Here is a 12,431-nt window from a genome sequence, read left to right as displayed (position 1 = left end):
ACATAAAAAATTCACCTGACATCAGTAGTAAGAAACTCTGCTTTGGACCTGTCGTAACCACTCAGAACTGCCATTAGCAACAGCTGTTCAAAGCTTTTCATTTCGTGAAATTTTGGTGTTGGGGGATTGTTAGCCATCTCGTGCACTAAATGATTTATTTCTGTCCCCCCCCCCCCCCCTCCTTCTGTTCCTCTCACCCACCCACAACAAAAACATTGTTCAAGGGGCAGGCATGAAGAACACTTGTTGTTTAGTGTGAGCGGGATCCCTTTTTCCCCCCCATCTAAGACAGGTCGGTCTTACCTGTTTTGAAAGTCCACTCAGTTTCCTGAGGTGGTCTAAGCAGGACCCAGAGATTGATTTGGTTTATAAAGTTGTTCTTGATTGGACCTTGAATAGTTTTCCTATTAAGTGTGCATATGTGAGAAGGGGTGTGATTAGATAGGAGAAAGGGCAGTTTGCCACACCTAGAAAGGCTTTTCCTCTCAGTGATCATTTCAAATCATACACCAGAATTTTCACTCTAAAGCAAAACAGGGAAGGCAGCCAAAATGTCTCCAGTTTCTTTTTTGAGTGCAAACATTTTTGCACAGACTTCCTGTGAGCCAACAGTATCAGAGGCTTCTCCATGCTGAGCTGAGTCCTAATTAAGCATTCTTAAAAAAAAAAAAATTAGCTGCATGTTTTAAATCTCCTTTTGGCAAGTACAATAGCACAATGTTAATATGAGAAGTAAATTTAATAAAATTAAAAAGGAATATTTTATCTAAGACAGAATAATTAAAAGACATACTGTGCTGCCGGCTAAAGAGAGCTGGATACTGCAAGCACTATCCTGCAAGTTTTTTCATGATATTCTAAGTTTTATAGAAAATTTATGAGCTCTACTTGCATAAAATTTAACCAAACTCGTTTTCTTAAACAAACTTAATATTTATTATTATTTATTTACACAAACACTGTAGTGGTCTAAAAACTGCGCTAGGTATTTTACAGGCATATAAGACAGGGTCCTGCCCTGAACAGCTTACAAACTGTATTACAGAAACAAGAGTGACAAAAGGATGGAACACAAGTTTGTTCAGTTTTTGCCAGTCTTCTGCATGCCCTCCTCTGTCTTCTTGAGGAAAATGTGAGATGAACGTGATTCGTTTAATTAACCAACAAAGGAAGATTTTAAACACAGTCATGAATCACTTCAGGATCCTGGGAAGAGAATTTAATACTGGCATGTTGTAGTTCATCTTTTCAAAGATTCTTCAGGTGCAAACAAACAAAGATGATTGACACTGAAGAGCGACCAATGGAGGCGGCAGGAGTGTGGGGTTTTGGGGATTTACACAGCATTGGAACACCTCTTACAATCAGAGCCTCTTTGGATTAGATGGGCTCCATTTAAAACAGAACGGGTATCGACCTCCCAGGTTCAAAACTGGCAGACCTTTTAGACATGCTTTTAACTACGTAGGAAAGAGGGAGAAGGGGAGCTGTTATGTAACTCAAATGATCCATCATGTGGTTCCAACATACAAAGTAAGGCAGGAGATGGAGTTGTTCTGAAACAAAAGATGAAGAATAAGAAGAGTATTAACATATAGCGTCTGTACACAAATGCACGGAGCATGGGAAACAAGCAAGAACTAGAAGTCTTTAAATGATATAACCTAGTGCCATGTCTGAAATTGAGGCCTTCTCTGCCTCAGTTTCAAGCAGTGGGGCAAATTTCAGCTTGCATCTCTAAACATGAGGTTTACATAAAAGCAGCTTCACTAGTGTCTGGCCACCAGCAGTTGGAATCAGGCAATCAACCAGTGTAGACAAGGCCTCAGTGGAAAGATTCTCACCTGTGGAAATCAGTACTGGAACTACACACACTTGTTGACAATTTTTTAACGTAAGTATGACTTTTTGCCAATTCCTTCTGTGCAATTTTGTTGTGCAAGATCCAAAAATGCATTTTCACATGAAAATGTACACCTGTGAATTCTGAAAGCTGGTGGAGAAGCAACTGCATTTAGAAAGACACTCATTGGCCAAAAGCTGTGAGGTCCTGTATTCTATTTCCAACTCTGGTGGTTACTGTTCTTAATACTTTGCACTACAGAAACATAAAATTAGGTTGTCACACCCTATGAAATAGGTAAGCTATTTTTCAGGTGAAGAAATAGAGGATCAGAGGTTAAAACAATTAATTGAAGGTTGCATAGAATCCAAGCTGCCCAACTCCTATAGCCAGTTTTCTGGACCATAGGGTTCACCAGGTCAGTAACACTCAACCTCAGTTTCTTAAGTGTATAAAAACAGGTCAACAATACTTACTCAGTTATCACTACCTGCAACCTCAGATCTTAAATCTTCTTTATTTTCAGATATTTGATAATTATTTTTTCTCTATTCATTTAAGAATCTCTCTCAGTATCTGTTTTCCAGAACACAAATGTAAGTTAGACTCCTAATTCCCATTAGTTTTCTAATGATAAACAGACATCTGACTATCCTAAGTGCCTTTAAAAATTTCACCCACTAAAGTTCAAGGGATATGACTGGAAGAGAGGGTAGTTTAGTGGATTAGCTATAGGAAATAGACACACATGAGATCTGGGGTTCTATTCTGATCAGAAATAAGACTGGCAGGTCTCGGAGAAGGGAAATTGTGATCTTCTCCCAAGCTCAGCCCGTAATTCTAGCACCATCCCTCTAGGCTCCAAAATGAGCTGTCACACACAGTAGATTGCGTGCATGTTCATCACTCCTTTCTTGCATGCTTCAACCAAATATGAAATAGTTGATGTTGACGTACGTCCTATTTAGCCTTCAGAGTTAACATCCATTTTCATGACTACAGTCAATTCAAAGTGTTTCAGACTGGGTGACGACCCAGATGAACACACAGTGCATCTTTTTTGAAGGCTTTCTTCACACTCATTAAGAGTTGGGGAAGCACCAACTTTCCAAACTGCCATAAACTGGCTCCATTCAACATCTGCTTCCACTACAGAATAAAAGTAACTCCTACTGGAGTCAATGGGAGTTATTTACATCCTGTAGTGGAACTGTAATCTGAATGCCAATACAGGCGTACTCTGACTTTAGGCAAGTCAGTCTCTGGAAGTCTTAACTGCCCCCTTTGTAAAATAAGGATAACAACTTACTTCATCAAATGTTGAGTGCCATAAACAATGTTTGGAAAGTGCTGCTGTAGAAAAGGGTGGAGTATTATTGTCAGCCAATGACAGAGATGGGAATAGGACATCTTATGGCTCTCAGCCCTGTGTGAAATCCACTAGAGTCTAGCTTTGCTGGGAGATGTTTTGGACAGGCAGAGACCAATATACTTATCCAGCAGCTTTTTCAAAATTCACAAGAATGAATATTTGCACAAAAATAACTTTTTTGTTTGATCACAATCAGAGGGTAAAACTATTTCACACAAAATTTCACTAATTTTTTTTAAATTTCAGAGCATTTTCCAATTTTTCATGAACTTGAAAGCTGTTAAATTTAGACAAAAATATCTATATTTACAGATATTTCCCCCACCTTCAGTCATTACTGATGGATGTTTTCTAAGCAGAAGGGATAGAAAAGGAAGGAAGAAATGCAATAATTGTGCTACAAAAGCATCTACCGTGCTACGTAGCTAGCATTTGACGATAAGTGTGGTGGTGAAGTTATTTTACAAGAAATGACCAAAAGATAGAGTCATTTATCCTGGTTGTTTTCAGGAGATAAGAGTGGAAAATTTTTGAAGTAATTCCTGGTATGCTAAGCTTCAGTGTACACGGAAGATTTTAAACAAGTATAGATAGACAAGCATCATAAAGGTTCCTTAATTACACACAAAACAATGTTATGATCCACATTGTAACTATCCTGGGCTATTTCTTAGTGGCAAGGAAGAATTGATCAAGAATAGCAACTTGCAACCAGTGACCAGATAAGTGAATTCAACAAGAGAGTGGAAAGGAATCACAACGTGCAACATGTTGGGATTTCAGGAAAATAAGTTTTGGTGGAATTGAGTTTGTTCACTACAACCGGGAGAAGTATTAGAAGTCACTCTGTAGAAGGCAGGTGTGAAATTCAAAAAGGTGTAACTAGGTACAAGACAATGTGCAAGGAAGAAGGGAACAGAAGAACTAAGAATCAGTCCAAAGGGCTATGCAGAAGTCTGAGGTTTAAAAAGAAACACCTCAACTGTAAATGGAAAAGGGAGAAGTAAGCAAACAAATATTCAATTTCAGCTTGCAGGGAAAGAGAAAGGCAGCAGAAAGATAAAAAATTAAAATACAAAGAGAGCTTTTATCCCTAGCAAAATAATGGAACAAATACTAAAAGGAAAAATAGCTTATTGTGCAGAGGATAATGGAACCATGAGCCATATAAGCAATACAAATTTAAAAATGTAAGTCTTCAAAGAAACTTGATTTTTAGAGAATCAAAAACAAATGGATGAAAAGGAACATAGTAAATATTAAAGTTCAGAGGGTTTGAGTGTCCTCAGCCATTAAGTTCAACCCCCTAATTTGTTAATGGAACTATTTTCTCCAGATACTGTGTGCACTTTGGTGAAATTCTGGCCCCATTGAATTCAATAGGAGTTTTGCCATTGATTTCAATGGCATCAAGACTTTACCCCTTCTCTTGAAGAGCTCTTAACACCACTGAAGAAGAGTCAGGAGCTGTGCTTCTACAGATTTGAGCTTCTAAACTCCAAAGAAGCCAATCTCCCCCAGTTGGTCCCTTGTGAGCAGTTTAGGTCTCCGGCAGAGTTTAGAGGGAGCCTTTTTCCTGTAGAGTTCACCAGCTGCCGACAGATGAGCTGATGGATTTTAAAAAAAAACCTAAAAGGGAATTCCCATGGGGAAAAAAAAAGTTAAAGCTGAAAGTTAGAGTTGAAAGGACCTATCATTTATGTCAGCCAAAAATCCCTCAAGGAGAGTATCATTTTCCTTAGAAATGCAAAGTAAAGCACAATGGAAAACATCATCCCAACTATACATATAAAATGATGCGGTCTAAATTAGCTGTTAGCACTCAAGAAAGATCTAGGAGTCATTGTGGATAGTTTTCTGAAAACATCCACACAATGAACAGTGGCAGTCAACAAGTTAATAGAATGTTGGGAAATTGTTAAGAAAGGGAAGATAATAAGACAGAAAATATCATATTGCCTCTATATAAATCCATGGTACACCAACATTTTGAATACTGCATGCAAATGTGGTCGCCGCGACTCAAAAGAGATATATTGAAATTGGAAAAATGTACAGAAAAGGGCAACCGCAAAAATGATTAGGGAGATGGAACAGCTTCAATATGAGGAGAGATTAATAAGACTGGGACTTTTCAGCTTGGAAAAGAGACGACTAAGGGGGGATATGATACAGGTCTGGTATCACGACTGGTGTGGCGAAAGTAAATAAGGAAGTGTTATTTACTCCTCATAACAGAAGAGGCAGGGGGTCACAAAATGAAATTGATAGGCAGCAGGTTTAAAATGAACAAAGGGAAGTATTTCTTCACACAACGTAGTCAAGCTGTGGAACTTTTTGTAAAAGGATGTTGTGAAGGCCAAGACTATAACAGGGTTCAAAAAAGAACTAGATGAATTCATGGAGGATAGGTCCATCACTGGCTATTGGGCAGGATGCAAAACCATGCTTTGAAGTGTCCCTAGCCTCTGTTTGCCAGAAGGTGGGAATGGGTGACAGGGGATGGATCCCTTGATGATTGCCTTTCTGTTCTCTCTCTCTGAAGCACCTATTGGCCACTGTTCGAAGACAGGATACTGGGCTACATGGACCACTGCTCTGGCCCAGTATGGCTGTTCTTGTGTTCTTAGAAAACAAATATTAAGAAGCCTGTAAATCAACAGTTACTGTTTTACTTAATGACAGGTTTCAGAGTAGCAGCCATGTTAGTCTGTATCCTCAAAAAGAAAAGGAGTACTTGTGGCACCTTAGAGACTAACAAATTTATTTGACCATAAGCTTTCGTGAGCTACAGCTCACTTCATCAGATGCAGTGAGCTGTAGCTCACGAAAGCTTATGCTCAAATAAATTTGATAGTCTCTAAGGTGCCACAAGTACTCCTTTTCTGTTTTACTTAAGAAATCACAAGCACTGCAGAGAATTCAAATGCCCTTCAGTTGCCCAGAAAATGAAAATCCCTTCAAGAAAAATTTTGTGTTTTTGAAAAACAAATTTTGCCCTGAATGGGATGAAAATTCAAAAACATGAAATATTTTCTAGGGAAGGGTTTTCCAGAAAGATCCTGTCCTAGGAGAACCAACAGTGGAATTTTTTGGCTGCCTACCTGAAGGCCATTCTCAATTCCACTTTCTTCCTGCAGGCAGAAAGAAAAAAAGTGACAATAGTCTTCCAGGCAAGCAGCCAGGAAGTCACAAAATTTCCATTTGCCCAGTAGAAAATTGAAATCATTAAGCAAAACTGGAAATTTTTCAATGGAAAATTTCAATATTTTTGTTGGAAAAATCTTTCTGATGGAAAACTCCTAACCAATTCTAAAATGCACAGCTAAGGTCACTCAGTCAACCCTGATGCTGCAGTGCTATTGACTTTCAGAATGTGTATAGATAAGACACAGTAGGAAATAAATCCTGCTCTGGTAGAGAGATGGATTGATTCATCAAAAAGATCTTTTCTATCTCCACATCCCATGAAAGGTATTGTTATTATATTAACATTTATTATAAGCAGAAAAACCTTTCCAAGTCAAATATTTTGAAAGACATTTGACAAGAAAGATCCAGTTCCTCCAAGGCACATAGACAAGTCTTTTTAACCCTTTCGTAACAGATAATTAAACACATTCTGAAATGTGATTGTGTATCATAAATAAATTAATTTGATCTACAGGCATGTTATTTCAGTATTAGAATGAATTAAAAAAGGCAGAGGCATACAGTTAAATCCCATTCTTTGTGAAAAGATTCCATTACAAGAGTAATCATTATTGAACCTTTTAGCCAAGATGTAATTTCTTACATGTTACAAGAAGTTTGGCATGCATTGTGAATTTCAGCCAAGGTTGATAAAGTTCAATAACTTGGCTAACCAACCATGTGTACAACTCATTACAGAAGTAATAAATAGATTCATCAAGACGGACATGAGAAAAGCAATATGAAAATCCGATACTATTTCCAGTCTACCTTATAAAAGAACTTTTCTGACTAATGCAATTTACTCATTAACTGTTATGGACTATAACAATCACAACGTAAGAGGCATACGTAAAATAAAGGAATGCTTAGTATTCAAATAAATTAAGCTACATAAAGAAAAAAATGATACATTCAAAAAAAATCCTTTAACGTAAGCTAAATCTTAGGCAACAAAATTTCATTTAAAAGGATGATGCAGTTTAATCATATTTTAAAACAAAAAAGGGTCCTTACCTTTGTAACTAACACTTTATATGATTAAATCAGTTTTAAAAAGCCAGTTTTCAGCTCACTATTTTCAGTCATTAGAAATACACTTTGACCTATGAATGGTAATTTTCAACTTCGTAAGAGTTATCAGAACAGGGATCTCAGATCTGTGGAACTTAGAACTTCACACGCTCCGCATTCTGTCTTGAAGCCATTACCCACAAAATTTATCCTTTTTCCTGGCCACTGCCCCAAAGTGCCCTGAACAACCACATGCCCACACACTGTGGGCCTCTCAAGTTCTCCTAGAGAAGCACGCTACTACTATGCATCTTAAATGACATGCAGGACATGTCCTCAACTGGTACAAAGCTTAAGAGCTGCAGCGTTGGAGTCAGTCCTTGCCCTACAGAATAAATAAATTCTGTTGGAGCCAAGTAATGCTATGAAACTAAACAAGGCCTCCTTCAGGCTGCATCCCCAAAAGCGAAATGTATGAAGCTGTGCAACAGTCTCTTTCCACAGAAGTGGAAGAAACCCCCATTTTTTAGGAAATTTAAAACTAGAATTCTCAGAACACCTACAGACAAAGTGGCAAACACGGCTGCATTATTAGAAGAATTAATTTGATGACATATTAGGTCTTTCTCACTGCTTACATCTCTGCTTCCATAGCAATGAAGCATTATCTAGTAGGCAGAGAGAGATTGAGAAATGGAGTAATTACATGAAAGATAAAGACTGGTTTACGCTTACCGGGACACAGACCCAGACTTCTTGACCTTTGCGTGTGCATGTCTCTCATATTTTGTATGCACACTCCTGCAATCATCTCCAAAATAGCCAGGTCTTGATTAGAAAATGATCTGATCATGGATAGTAGACACTCTCCTGCCGACAAACCACTGTTCACACCGGCGCTTTTCAGCGGCAAAACTTTTGTCATTCGGGGGTGTGGTTTTTTCAGACCCCTGAACCAGTGTAGTGAACTGAACCAGTCCAGTGTAGACAAAGCCACTATCTGCAGGCTTACATCTGAAAGTCTCTTGATCACAAAAGGACTAAAAGCCCAAACCTGCAGAAACAAACAATACCCACTATTATCCTCCCTATCCCCAGTTCTTCATGGCAGCACTGATCAACCCACAAAGCCAATCAAAAAGGCTACAAGAGTTAGCCACCACAACTAGATATACAGTAAACAATTCCAGGTGAAGGCACAAGATCCATGTATTGATCAAAGTCTCCCTCCTTCCTTCACCCCAATACAATAAAATTAACTTGAGGTGGTAAAAACTCCACTGAACAGATTGAGTTAACTGGCAATATAGTTTCTCACATTTGTAAAGGCCTGAACACTCCCCAGTTGTTTGATCCAAGCTACAAAACATGTAGTTTACCCTAGGCTGATCTCAGAGGGAGAAAGGAGCTGGAGAAAGACTCGGCAATCAGGGAACAAGGCATCTTTCAATGGATGGAACAGTGTAGAGCCACACTCCCTCCTCTGGACTCTGCAGGGCCTTTACTGCAGGGCCTGCGGAATAGGCGAGTGCTGCCTCCCTCGAGGGCTGTGCTGAATTAGGCCCTAACTCCCCGATCTCCTTTTTCCTCCTCTGAGGAGGGAAGGACTTATGCCTGGTCTGCACTAAGAAGTTAACCTAGCTATATCACTCGGATATAAAATCCATACCACCGAGCAACATAATTAAGCCAGCATATACAGCGGTAGGTCGATGGAAGAATTCTTCTGTCAACCTAGGTACCGCCTCTCAGGACCCTCCCATCAGCATACATAGTGTCTACATTGAAGCACTACAGTGAAGCAGTTGTAGCATTTCAGGTGCAGACAAGCCCTAAGTCTTCACTACGCAGTTATTCTGGGTGATAAACACCCAGGTCTAAACACCTGGATTGGCCTACACTGGATGCGAGCATCCTCACACCGAAGCCCTATCTGTGTTACCATGTCCTCCTGGTTTCTAGACTCACCCAAGTGTCTCTGAGGGCATATCCCAGGGTTCTTTGTGCTGAGATGCTCTGGGACTCTTTCCTAGTCAATTGTGGGAGACCTTGTCCATCCTTCGGGGGAATTGTGGGAAGGACACTGGAGGATCATCTGCATTCAAGTAACTTTGTCTGCATGCTCACTGCAAAGTGGGAGGATTCCATATAGAGTTAAACTGGAGTCTGGGTTCTAACCTATACCCCAGATGGGTAAATTAGCCCAGTCTTCAAACACACCCAAAACCAGATTAGAGGGTTTTCTGTGAGGATGGTAGGGGGCTAAAACACAAAGGAAGAAGCCCAGGTTAACTATGCAGTGAGGACATACCCCAAGAGGCACTGCAAGTAGTACAAGCAATATGCAAGCAAGTTTTCTTGATGTTTGCATTTCATTAAAGCAAGTTTAAAAAAAAAACAATACATTTAATCAGCTAATCTGCATCTAAAGAGCTCTGCTGCATGAAAGGTTGCATTAGTACTACTGGTGTGCATTAGATAATAGCAACAGCACAAAGCAGACCAAAAACAAAAAGAGAAGTTCCATATAAAAAGATCCTTCTTAAATAAAATGCTCTTATTTTTCAGTACAACTGAACAACCAAGCCTGAGTGGTTCACGTTGGTTTCAAAATCTTATTTCCCCCTCTTCTCCTCCCCCGACTTAAAGTACTATCTGCTTGAAAGAAGGATGGGTAAAAAAAAAAAAAAAATCATACACCCAACTGTGAAATAGACTCAGAAGCTTTGCAACAAATCAGGAAAGGAGTCTAGACCAGGACAGCATGTCTAGTGAATCATTTATAGAAGTTGTATGTCGGTTCATATAATCATTTTAACTATTATTTCATCTGGAGACAAACAGAAAGGATAAAGACATAAATTAGAAAATAAACCAATGTCTGTGTTCAGACAGAAATGTATGCACGTTTCTAGAGGGGAAGAAAAATGTGTCCTCTAGCTCCAAAGCAGAGGTGAGCAATTCCTTACTAACAAACTCAGACAAGGGTCTGTGTGGGCTGAGACCACCAAGAGCTTTGTAATATAGTGAGACAGTGAACATACTTAAAGAATCAGACTAATATAATTAACATTATAGTCCTCATTGATATTTATTGGGTCTGTTTTATTCCTCCCATATGATCTGGATTTGACTAAAGATACTGTTATTTGTACTGTCTAGTTAGGGCTCAACTACATCATCATTCATGAACATATACATATACACACACATATACATATAAATACACACACACACAAATCACCATCCCTTCATAATAAGAGCATTGTGCCCTCTGCCAAAAGCCTGAGCAGACTCCCATGTCTGGCATGTTTCCCTATATGCACTAAGTGATCTTTCTGGGAGATTCAGAACACATTATTCAACCTCTGATTTAGGTAAAAAAGAAGTAATCAAAAGGGACATCTCTGTGGTTATTTTAATTCTTATTTGCTTTCTGCCTACAGATCCAAGAAGGATTAAGGATTCTTGTGATATTCAAGAGCATCAGGGCATACCCCAAATATAAAGTGTATATGTTTCGTACAGGAGAGTTTATGTCATTTTCCACCTATATAGGAAAGCTTTTCGGTGAAGGAGCTAACTGGCAAGTACTGGAGACCCAAAAGCCTCTCCATAAGCAGTTTAGAAAGTTTTTTAAGTGATCAGAACTGCTTTATTATCTAAGTGTCTTAAGAACTGCAAAGAGGATGAATGCTACACGTCTACCCTTACATGAAGCTCCTTGAAGGCAGATTCTGGATCATTTGTTCCAAGTTGTGGAGCCTGTCACAAACCCAGGTACTTTAAAGTCATTCTGATACTTATGATGATGGTAAATTCTCACACCCTAGAGAGAAAATGTAAGATTCTTGACTTTAGAATTTTTACTGGGATTATACGACATATCATTCCACCTGTAAAACAAACTGCCATTGGCTTCAACCCTGCAGTGTCATGTGACTAGATGGACTGGCACACAAACATCGTATCACTAAAGCAGGGCCCTCAGCTTTTGTCCAAATGTACAAGCTTTAGATACAGAGAGAGAATAGACATTGTTACATACACTGACTTTCTGTCTAAAACTATGCTTTGATGGTAAGCTTTGGGACCTCCTAGGACTAAATGTAAGCATTGTGTGTGTCTTTGTCTGTCTGGCTTGTGATAGCATTGCAGGCATCCCCTTTCCAGGGCTCTTGAATAATACTGTACTTTTCCAACACTCTTCAACTAACACCACCTCAAATCAAACAATTAAGGTCAAGACCGTACCTCACAAAGTTCTTGCTCTGCTGCCTTTGGTGAACCGAGGCTCTTCATGTCTTAATCCTCCTTCACAGTGGAGGGCTCTCAGCCCCAGAATCCCCTACTAGGGTTCAAATGGCCCAAACAAAGGACCAACATAAACAACGTCCATCCACCCTTGGCTTCTGGATTCTCTCCCAATTCCTGATCCCTTAACCAGTATAGTGGCCCCAGGGCACTCTTCTGGCCCTTCTTCTCTGGGGTGTTTGTTCCTGCACCAGGGACTACTGCAGAAAACTGCCCTTTCCTCCAGCATTTGCTTGAGACCTATCTTCTGCTCTGGGCTCCCTCTCTTTATGCTCAGCTCCTTCCACTGCTGGGACTCATCTTGGGGGGAGGGGTGGGGGAGGGAGAGAGGCAAACCCAATTTCCAGGTACCTTAATTGAGCTTTCTAGTTCCAGTCAGCCCTTTCATCACCTGTGTGGGATAGATACACCATAACAATGCGTTTAACTGGACCGGAGAGATATTCCTGAGTTTCCAAAGCTCTGAAGTTCACATATTCCCCTGAAGGTCCCAAACCTGAAATATGTCATGGATCCAAAGCTGAATGTGACTAGCCCACTGCAAATGATTTTTAATTTTCTGGGCAAAGAGCGAGTTGAAAAGAGTGATTTTTGGAGAGCAGACTGATTTTCAAAAAAAAATGGCAGATGTTCTATACTGATCATGGGTTTGAAATGTCAAAGTCCCAGGTGAGATGGATTAGTGGGCTGAGAGCA

At 39.6% G+C, this 12,431-nt stretch overlaps 1 protein-coding gene across 4 annotated transcripts in view; it reads right to left on the bottom strand.

Annotated features, from left to right (window-relative positions):
• The window catches only part of WWOX (WW domain containing oxidoreductase), a 687,014-nt gene that overhangs the window by 657,532 nt on the left and 17,051 nt on the right, over positions 1-12,431 (bottom strand). The gene's annotated exons all lie outside the window — the stretch shown is intronic.

Source organism: Caretta caretta, chromosome 12, assembly GCF_965140235.1.
Source record: "Caretta caretta isolate rCarCar2 chromosome 12, rCarCar1.hap1, whole genome shotgun sequence".
NCBI lineage: Eukaryota > Metazoa > Chordata > Testudines > Cheloniidae > Caretta > Caretta caretta.
Note: the sequence above shows the minus strand (reverse complement) of the source record. Positions and strands in the feature narration are given on the sequence as shown.